The sequence below is a fragment of the Coregonus clupeaformis genome, unplaced genomic scaffold, assembly GCF_020615455.1.
Source record: "Coregonus clupeaformis isolate EN_2021a unplaced genomic scaffold, ASM2061545v1 scaf1072, whole genome shotgun sequence".
In the NCBI taxonomy this organism is placed as follows: domain Eukaryota; kingdom Metazoa; phylum Chordata; class Actinopteri; order Salmoniformes; family Salmonidae; genus Coregonus; species Coregonus clupeaformis.
This window is the reverse complement of record NW_025534526.1, coordinates 98546-109389: the sequence shown is the minus strand read 5'-3', so window position 1 is coordinate 109389 and position 10844 is coordinate 98546. Positions and strand designations below refer to the sequence as shown.

The 10844-nt window shown below is 41.6% G+C and overlaps 1 non-coding gene across 1 annotated transcript; it reads right to left on the bottom strand.

Moving 5' to 3' along the window:
- Positions 1-9920: 9920 nt before the first annotated feature.
- On the bottom strand, positions 9921-9993 carry trnaf-gaa. The gene has a single exon. It is a non-coding gene; the product is annotated as a tRNA-Phe (tRNA).
- Between the last annotated feature and the right edge of the window lie 851 nt (positions 9994-10844).

Here is a 10844-nt window from a genome sequence, read left to right as displayed (position 1 = left end):
TGCTCTTAGTAAGCTGTCCCCATAACTATTTCTCATCGGTTTCTAAGGTATGTGGTTGGATGTCCGGTGTATTCAGTTTACTTCAGGACCATGAATATTTATATTCACCTTTCTCCAACAAGAAGTAAAAAACGCACCCATATGGATGGAATAATCACTCGCGCATTCTTTTTCAAACTGCTAGAAAGACAATGCTTCCACCTGCTGGTCCCCTGACAAACTCACACATACTTTTAGTTATAATTTTTATTACAATTAGGCAAACCTTTTACTGACTACAGGTACGAAAAGGAGTCGTCTTGCTAACCAACCGATCCTGTCAGATTTGTATTATTACTTTTTGATAGTATTCATAAATTATTGTAGCTGCATCTGTCTTTAATTTGAATCACGTTGACGTTTGCTTATGCAATATCAGTTTTTTTCTGAAATGTTTTATGTAAAAGTAATGACATATTTTCTTCCCTAAACCGGATAAATTGTGAACTACAAATATAGCGACATTTTGTAGTTTATTTTTCTAACCCTAAACCTAATCGGATTCGTATCAATATATTCGCCAATGTCATTATAATATGCCTGTAAATTGATATTTACCTTCATTACAACCTACATAACGCTGTGCTCCATCAGCACATGCCAGAAATTTTTGGCCAATACCAATAACAGATATTTTCCTTGCCAAAAAACCCCAATACCGATAATCGATATCTAACATTTTAGCGGCCTTTTAAGCATTCTAGTACAGTTAAATAGTTTAAACAAAGTGTCATGTTCATTTGTTTAGTTAGGAACAGATTGTTTAATAACTTGTAAATGAGAAAAATGACAAACCATGAATGTATTTTATCGCACAGCAGATATTAATGAGACAAATATTTTAGTTGCCACGTATTACAAAGATGGTTAGGTTGTTGGTGGCTCTTCTTACTATCCAATCTTGACTGTATGGAGAAACTTAAAAATGCTTTGAAATAAATATTGGTTTAAACTAAAATGCAGTTATTCATTTTAGCTTTAACTGTTTGAAAAAAAATACTGTCTCTAGGCTATGTCATAAACTGCTATAAATGGCACAACTTTCAAATGTGCTCAACTGACGTTACTAGCCCTCCTGTAGCTCAGTTGGTAGGCCATGAGGCTTCCAACTCTAGGGTTGTAGGTTCGATTCTCACGGAGGGGCATTATGAAAAATGTATGCACTAACTGTAAGTCGCTCTGGAAAAGAGCGTCTGCTAAATGTAAAATGCGAGCAAATTTACATTACATCATCTCATATTTTATTTAGGAAATTAACAAAACTGCATTGTTTTAAATTAAATGAAAATCTTGACCTATACCAGCCATGAATAAACAACAGAAAAGCCATTGGGCTTAGTCACTTTTTTCCCAGTGACTCTTGATGGCAGGGTTACAATATGACTGCCCATTTACAATTTTAACATTTGGGGGAGGTTTTTCTTCACAAAGAGGACCTGCTCGGCTTTGTCACAAGAGAGTCTGTTTCTTTTTTCGTCTACAATGTGTGAAGCTGCACTGAAAAGGCGCTCACTGTCCACACGAGTACAGGGAGCACCAAAAGATACTTGTGCGCAGCTTAAGCTAGGATGGGGAAACGGTGCTTGTTACTTCTCCAGTGTCAAAGTGCATCTTCATTCGTAGGAATAGTAAGAAAAGTTATATTGCAAATTCAGCAGGCTATCGTGTGAAATATACTTTTAGAAGCACCGTCTTTATTTTATTACATTGGTGTGGTTATCAATGCAGGAGCACCTTTTTTTCCCACTCCTATTATTAAATAATTGTAGTAAGTCGTACAAAAGTTTTACTGTGCGTGAAGTTTCAAATGCATTTGTCATTGCTAAATGTGTTATGTGATCAGTATTTTAACATTACTATTTTTTTAACACACAAAAACACAGTTTATTAATAAATTATTTAATCAGTCTTCCTCAATTGAAGCAGATGATGACAAACATGTTCGCGAGAGGGAGGGAATCTGATTTAATTGGGCCTCAACTCGCGGCTCAGACTCTTCATTCATGATAAATGTAATGTATTTTCCTTGAAAATAAACGGTAAAATGGTAATAACACAATAATAACGTATGTCACAAGGAATAGTCTTATATCCTTACATGTCCCATAGGGAATGAAGAGGAGTAAGTAAGTAGTTGTGCAAGGAATAGTCAGAAGTTTACATACACTTAGGTTGGAGTCATTAAAACTCGTTTTTCAACCACTCCACACATTTCTTGTTAACAAACTATAGTTTTGGCAAGTCGGTTAGGGCATCTACTTTGTGCATGACACAAGTCATTTTTCCAACAATTGTTTACAGACAGATTATTTCACTTATAATTGACTGTATCACAATTCCAGTGGGTCAGAAGTTTACATACACTTAACTTAGTTGACTGTGCATTTAAACAGCTTGGAAAATTCCAGAAAGTGATGTCATGGCTTTAGAAGCTTCTGATAGGCTAATTGACATCATTTGAATCAATTGGAGGTGTACCTGTGGATGTATTTCAAGGTCTACCTTCAAACTCAGTGCCTCTTTGCTTGACATCATGGGAAAATCAAAAGAAATCAGCCAAGACCTCAGAAAAAAAATGTAAGACCTCCACAAGTCTGGTTCATCCTTGGGAGCAATTTCCAAACACCTGAAGGTACCACGTTCATCTGTACAAACAATAGTGCGCAAGTATAAACACCATTGGACCACGCAGCCGTCATACCGCTCAGGAAGGAGACACGTTCTGTCTCCTAGAGATGAACGTACTTTGGTGCAAAAAGTGCAAATCAATCCCAGAACAACAGCAAAGGACCTTGTGAAGATGCTGGAGGAAAGAGGTGCGGAAGTATCTATATTCACAGTAAAACGAGTCCTATATCTACATAACCTGAAAGGCCGCTCAGCACGGAAGAAGCCACTGCTCCAAAACCGGCATAAAAAAGCCAGACTACGGTTTGCAACTGCACATGGGACAAAGATCGTACTTTTTGGAGAAATGTCCTCTGGTCTGATGAAACAAAAATAGAACTGTTTGGCCATAATGACCATCGTTATGTTTGGAGGAAAAGGGGGGTCGCTTGCAAGCCGAACAACACCATCCCAACCGTGAAGCACGGGGGTGGCAGCATCATGCTGTGGGGGTGCTTTGCTGCAGTAGGAACTGGTGCACTTCACAAAATAGATATAATCATGAGGAAGGAAAATTATGTGGATATATTGAAGCAACATCTCAAGACATCAGTCAGGAAGTTATAGCTTGGTCGCAAATGGGTCTTCCAAATGGACAATGACCCCAAGCATACTTCCAAGGTTCTGGCAAAATGGCTTAAGGACAACAAAGTCAAGGTATTGGAGTGGCCATCACAAAGCCCTGACCTCAGTCCTATAGAACATTTGTGGGCAGAACTGAAAAAGCGTGTGCGAGCAAGGAGGCCTACAAACCTGACTCAGTTACACCAGCTCTGTCAAGAGGAATGGGCCAAAATTCACCCAACTTATTGTGGGAAGCTTGTGGAAGGCTACCTGAGACGTTTGACCCAAGTTAAAATAATTTAAAGGCAACGCTACCAAATACTAATTGAGTGTATGTAAACTTCTGACCCACTGGGAATGTGATGAAATAAATAAAAGCTGAAATAAATCATTCTCTTTACTATTATTCTGACATTTCACATTCTTAAAATAAAGTGGTGATCCTAACTGACCTAAGACAGGGAATTTTTACTAGGATTAAATGTCAGGAATTGTGAAAAACTGAGTATAAATGTATTTGGCTAAGGTATATGTAAACTTCCGACTTCAACTGTATACTGTATATAAGAAATCTTCATGTTGCTTTTGTACAATACTACTCAACCAATGCTGCTCGGATAGGCTAACCCAATGCCACAGATGTCTCAAGTTTTGAGTGAGCGTGCAATTGGAATGCTGACTGCAAGAATGTCCACCAGAGCTGTTGATAAATGAATCTTCAATTTCTCTACCATAACGTAGTTTTAAAGAATTTGGCAGTACGTCCAACCGGCCTCACAACCACAGACCACTTGTAACCACGCCAGCCCAGGACCTCCACATCCGTTTTCTTCACCTGCGGGATTGTCTTGAGAACAGCCACCGGTACAGCTGATGAAACTGTGGGTTTCCACAACCAAAGAATTTCTGCACAAAGCTCATCTGCGCACTCATCGTCCTCACCAGGGTCTTGACCTGACTGCAGTTTGGCGTTGTAACCGACTTCAGTGGGCAAATGCTCACCTTCGATGGCCACTGGCATACTGGAGAAATGTGCTCTTCACAGATGAATCCCGGTTTCAACTGTACCAGGCAGATGGCAGACAGCGTGTATCGCATCGTGTGGGCGAGCAGTTTGCTGATGTCAACGTTGTGAACAGACTGCCCCATGGTGGCGGTGGGGGTTATGGTATGGGCAGGCATAAACTATGGACAACGAACACAATTGCATTTTATCAATGGCAATTTGAATGCACAGAGATACTGTGACAAGATCCTAAGGCCCATTGTCGTGCCATTCATCCGCCACCATCACTTCATGTTTCAGCATCCCATGTCGCAAGGATCTGTACACCATTCCTGGAAGCTGAAAATGTCCCAGTTCTTCCATGTCCTGCATACTCACCAGACATGTCACACATTGAGCACGTTTGGGATGCTCTGGATCGACGTGTACAACATTCTGTTGAGTAAAACATCAATGAAAAATGATGCTGTATAAGCTTGAAAAATAGTAATACAGTTAAATAAACACCACATAGGGACAAACAAATTGAACACAAATAATTACAATGATATATACAGTGGGGGGGGGGGAGTATTTAGTCAGCCACCAATTGTGCAAGTTCTCCCACTTAAAAAGATGAGATGAGAGAGGCCTGTAATTTTCATCATAGGTACACGTCAACTATGACAGACAAATTGAGGAAAACAATTCCAGAAAATCACATTGTAGGATTTCTAATGAATTTATTAGCAAATTATGGTGGAAAATAAGTATTTGGTCACCTACAAACAAGCAAGATTTCTGGCTCTCACAGACCTGTAACTTCTTCTTTAAGAGGCTCCTCTGTCCTCCACTCGTTACCTGTATTAATGGCACCTGTTTGAACTTGTTATCAGTATAAAAGACACCTGTCCACAACTTCAAACAGTCACACTCCAAACTCCACTATGGCCAAGACCAAAGAGCTGTCAAAGGACACCAGAAACAAAATTGTAGACCTGCACCAGGCTGGGAAGACTGAATCTGCAATAGGTAAGCAGCTTGGTTTGAAGAAATCAACTGTGGGAGCAATTATTAGGAAATGGAAGACATACAAGACCACTAATAATCTCCCTCGATCTGGGGCTCCACGCAAGATCTCACCCCGTGGGGTCAAAATGATCACAAGAAAATAAAAAATCCCAGAACCACACGGGGGGACCTAGTGAATGACCTGCAGAGAGCTGGGACCAAAGTAACAAAGCCTACCATCAGTAACACACTACGCCGCCAGGGACTCAAATCCTGCAGTGCCAGACGTGTCCCCCTGCTTAAGCCAGTACATGTCCAGGCCCGTCTGAAGTTTGCTAGAGTGCATTTGGATGATCCAGAAGAGGATTGGGAGAATGTCATATGGTCAGATGAAACCAAAATATAACTTTTTGGTAAAAACTCAACTCGTCGTGTTTGGAGGACAAAGAATGCTGAGTTGCATCCAAAGAACACCATACCTACTGTGAAGCATGGGGGTGGAAACATCATGCTTTGGGGCTGTTTTTCTGCAAAGGGACCAGGACGACTGATCCGTGTAAAGGAAAGAATGAATGGGGCCATGTATCGTGAGATTTTGAGTGAAAACCTCCTTCCATCAGCAAGGGCATTGAAGATGAAACGTGGCTGGGTCTTTCAGCATGACAATGATCCCAAACACACCGCCCGGGCAACGAAGGAGTGGCTTCGTAAGAAGCATTTCAAGGTCCTGGAGTGGCCTAGCCAGTCTCCAGATCTCAACCCCATAGAAAATCTTTGGAGGGAGTTGAAAGTCCGTGTTGCCCAGCGACAGACCCAAAACATCACTGCTCTAGAGGAGATCTGCATGGAGGAATGGGCCAAAATACAAGCAACTGTGTGTGAAAACCTTGTGAAGACTTACAGAAAACGTTTGACCTGTGTCATTGCCAACAAAGGGTATATAACAAAGTATTGAGAAACTTTTGTTATTGACCAAATACTTATTTTCCACCATAATTTGCAAATAGATTCATAAAAAATCCTACAATGTGATTTTCTGGATTTTTTTTCTCTCATTTTGTCTGTCATAGTTGACCAATGATGAAAAGGACAGGCCTCTCTCATCTTTTTAAGTGGGAGAACTTGCACAATTGGTGGCTGAATAAATACTTTTTTTCCCCACTGTAATTAAGTGAAATGGAGAGAGACTGATCGCTGGCTCCATCAGATTGCCCAGCCCATAAGGAGGACAGGGGGCTGACTGAGGGACAGCCGAGCATAGACGTGGAGGATGGACAGAGGCCCAGCCGGGCACAGGTGTGGAGGTCACAGACAGCAACATGGCCACAGAGCATTTCATATTATTCTGTAACTAAATCCGATACATCCATTTAGTATGATATGTATGGGATGCATTAATTTGTGGATGTCCATCATCCATTTCGTAAAAGACCAGTCTGCAGACAGAGGCCCAGCCGGGCACAGGTGCCGAGGGCACGGACAGAGGCCCAGCCGGGCACTGGTGTCGAGGGCACGGACAAAGGCTGGTGTCTTTCAGGACAAGGCTCCCATCTGGCAACTTTTTGAAGATGGGCTGCTTCATGTCTGCTATGGAAATCAAATCAAATCAAATTTTATTGGCCACATGCGCCAAATACAACAGGTGCAGACATTACAGTGAAATGCTTACTTACAGCCCTTAAGCAACAGTGCATTTATTTTTAATAAAAAAGTAGAATAAAACAACAAAAAAGTGTTGAGAAAAAAAGCAGAAGTAAAATAAAATAACAGTAGGGAGGCTATATACAGGGGGGTACAGGTGCAGAGTCAATGTGCGGGGGCACCGGCTAGTTGATGTAGTTGAAGTAATATGTACATGTGGGTAGAGTTAAAGTGACTATGCATAAATAATTAACAGAGTAGCAGCAGCGTAAAAAGATGGGGTGGGGGGGCAGTGCAAATAGTCCGGGTAGCCATGATTAGCTGTTCAGGAGTCTTATGGCTTGGGGGTAGAAGCTGTTGAGAAGTCTTTTGGACCTAGACTTGGCACTCCGGTACCACTTGCCGTGCGGTAGCAGAGAAAACAGTCTATGACTAGGGTGGCTGGAGTCTTTGACAATTTTGAGGGCCTTCCTCTGACACCGCCTGGTATAGAGGTCCTGGATGGCAGGAAGCTTGGCCCCAGTGATGTACTGGGCCGTACGCACTACCCTCTGTAGTGCCTTGCGGTCGGAGGCCAAGCAGTTGCCTCCGACCGATCTGAGGACCCATGCCAAATATTTTCAGTCTCCTGTGGGGGAATAGGCTTTGTCGTGCCCTCTTCACGACTGTCTTGGTGTGTTTGGACCATGATAGTTTGTTGGTGATGTGGACACCAAGGAACTTGAAGCTCTCAACCTGTTCCACTACAGCCCCTTCGATGAGAATGGGGGCGTGCTCAGTCCTCTTTTTTTTCCTGTAGTCCACAATCATCTCCTTTGTCTTGGTCACGTTGAGGGAGAGGTTGTTATCCTGGCACCACACGGCCAGGTCTCTGACCTCCTCCCTATAGGCTGTCTCATCGTTGTCGGTGATCAGGCAAACTTAATGATGGTGTTGGAGTCGTGCCTGGCCATGTAGTCATGGGTGAACAGGGAGTACAGGAGGGGACTGAACACGCACCCCTGAGGGGCCCCCGTGTTGAGGATCAGCGTGGCAGATGTGTTGTTACCTACCCTTACCACCTGAGGGCGGCCCGTCAGGAAGTCCAGGATCCAGTTGCAGAGGGAGGTGTTTAGTCCCAGGATCCTTAGCTTAGTGATGAGCTTTGAGGGCACTATGGTGTTGAATGCTGAGCTGTAGTCAATGAATAGCATTCTCACGTAGGGGGAAAGTTTGTAATTATGACTATAAGATGTAACATTTAATCACAGTGAGCAGATCGGATGTATAGATGGAACATTAAATTAATAGTGCTTAACCTTTGCCTAACATCTCAACTTGCTCAGCACATTAGAAAACACAAACACAGACACACACACACACACACAAGCATAAGCAAGTACATGTTTATTCAATATCAACAGCTAGCTAGCTGTAGTGTTTGTTAAGTAATTTCAAAGTATCTAATGTTAGCTAGCTGGGTGTGACAAACAGGCCTACCATAAAATCACACAATGATTTCAGGCTTGTAGGATAATATTGGGGCTGTCATTAGACTTTTTTGATGATGATGTGACAAACTATTTTGACAACCTGTCAAAACACGCAGCTAGCTACTGTTACTGTAAATACTGTACAGTAATACTAAGTTGTTAGCCAACTGTACTAACGTGATGTAGCCTAATAAGCTGCGAAAGTTTAAAAACGTTACTGTTGAATGAAATGTTCATTGTAGAGACGGGGATGAGAGACCCTCCTCTTCTATAGTAGTTCCGGCCAATTATATACCTCTGTTCTCATTGGTCAATTCTTGGTTACTTCTTGGTTGCACTGGCATCTCCGATTGGTTGGCGAGTGCAATTCTTGGTTATTTCTTGGTTGCAGACGCCGATATGATTGGTTGTAGTAACCAGAAATGTCCTTCCATTGTCAAGGGGACTGCAATTACTGAGCTCTGTTGTCCATGTTTACAGAGAACAGAACGTGTCTTGTTTTGCATTTCAATTGTCAGGAGATGGCGTCTACGTGTAGGGGAGATTCTCAATTGTTTTGCTCAACTCCTTCATCTTCTTCTCGCCTCCTTTTGAAAAAGGTCAAAGGTAACCGAGGAGGGGAGGGGAGGAAATGTGCAAACAAATGCACTTGAATGTAATGAGACTCTCCTTCACTTGAGCGTCGTCATGCAACATTTAGGCTACAAGGGTTTAATCACAAATTAAATGTGTAAAGTAGTAAAAAGACATGTACAGTAGCTAGTTGTGCTAAACATTTTATAGAGCATCATATTGTGTTTAAATATGTGCATGCTTTTCTCCTCCCAGTACACAACAGCTGATTCAAAGGGGGTATGGGAGATCTCAAAACTCTTCTGCGAAGGACTCAGATAGGATACTGTTGTGCTTCCTCTCTGGGAGGAGGCTGTCAAGCAGGCGAGGACACTCCTCCGTTCGCCGACTAACTAATTGGCCTTTTCATAAATAGATTTGTTCAAGTCCTGCGTCCTCTCTCCTGCGTCCTCTCTCGCCTCCTTTTGAAAAAGCTCAAAGGTATCGAGGAGAGGAGGCAAGGAGAGTCGACTTGGATAAAAATGGCTTGTATGAAATGAGAAGCTCCTTCTCCACTCGTGCATCATCAGGCAAATTACGTTTACAGTGTTGGATCCCAAAATAAATGTATAAAGTTATCAAAACGAATTAAGTCAGTTGTGCAAGACATATTGGAATTAGTAACATCATAGGTTTTGCGAAATCTTAACACATGGTACATTTTACTAATTTGTAAGTTATAGTATATTTAGGAAATTCGTAACATCATACGAATTGTAATTCATAACATATCATACGAAATGGATGATGGACATCCACAAATAATACATACAATATGAAACGTAAAATACATTAAATTGTGTATCTTTGATATATGTACAGAATAATATGAAATGCTCTGAGACCAGGTTGGGTCAAGGAGGAAGGATGGAGGACCAAACGAGAATCTCCCAACCAACCTAAGTTAGAACTGTCTCAAAAAGAATTTCTGCCGAAACCCGGGATCGAACCAGGGACCTTTAGATCTTCAGTCTAACGCTCTCCCAACTGAGCTATTTCGGCTACACTTCTCAAACTGGCCCCATAACAATTACTCATAATTTTCCAAAGTCTGTGGTTGCCTGTCTGGTGTATTTCGTTGGCTTCAGGACCATGAATATTTTCTACTCATCTTTTTCTAACAGGGAGTGACAAATGCCCCCACATTGTTGGAATAATCACTCACACGTTCTATTTTCAACTGCTAGAAAGACAATGCTGCCATCTGCTGGTCCCCTGACAAACTCACACATACTTTTAGTTAGAATTTTTATTAAAATTAGGCTAACCTTTTACTGACTACAGGTACGAGAAGGAGCCTCAGTTGATCGGGAGTCTACTTGCTAACAGACACAGGTTATCAATGTGTAATGGAAATTCTAGAACTGCTCGGACAAAATGACCTGTTATTTCATCCATTGTCCATGAGAGGGTGATAGTGAACATATCAAATTTGCACGTACCCTTCCGGATGATGCAATATTAATGTGGTCTAACTCAAACATTCTATTAGTTATAGTTTATGTATTATATAAGTTACAGTCTTGTTTATGAACAACATTTTAACACATTATTTGAAAACGAAAACCTCTTTATTTTGTCTAAGCATAACTGTATGTAGGTATAATTTCTATTGCATAAAGGCGTTCTACATTATATATTTTATGACTATTTATGACTTTTTTTTTCTTCTGAATTGTCGACATGTAAAAGAAATAGCAGAGGATGGTTTCGATCCATCGACCTCTGGGTTATGGGCCCAGCACGCTTCCGCTGCGCCACTCTGCTGTATGATGTAATTGTTGGGAAATGTAGCCTTTGACCCTGTGGGACCAGCTCATCGCTTTCACAATGACAATCTTAGAGGCTCCCTC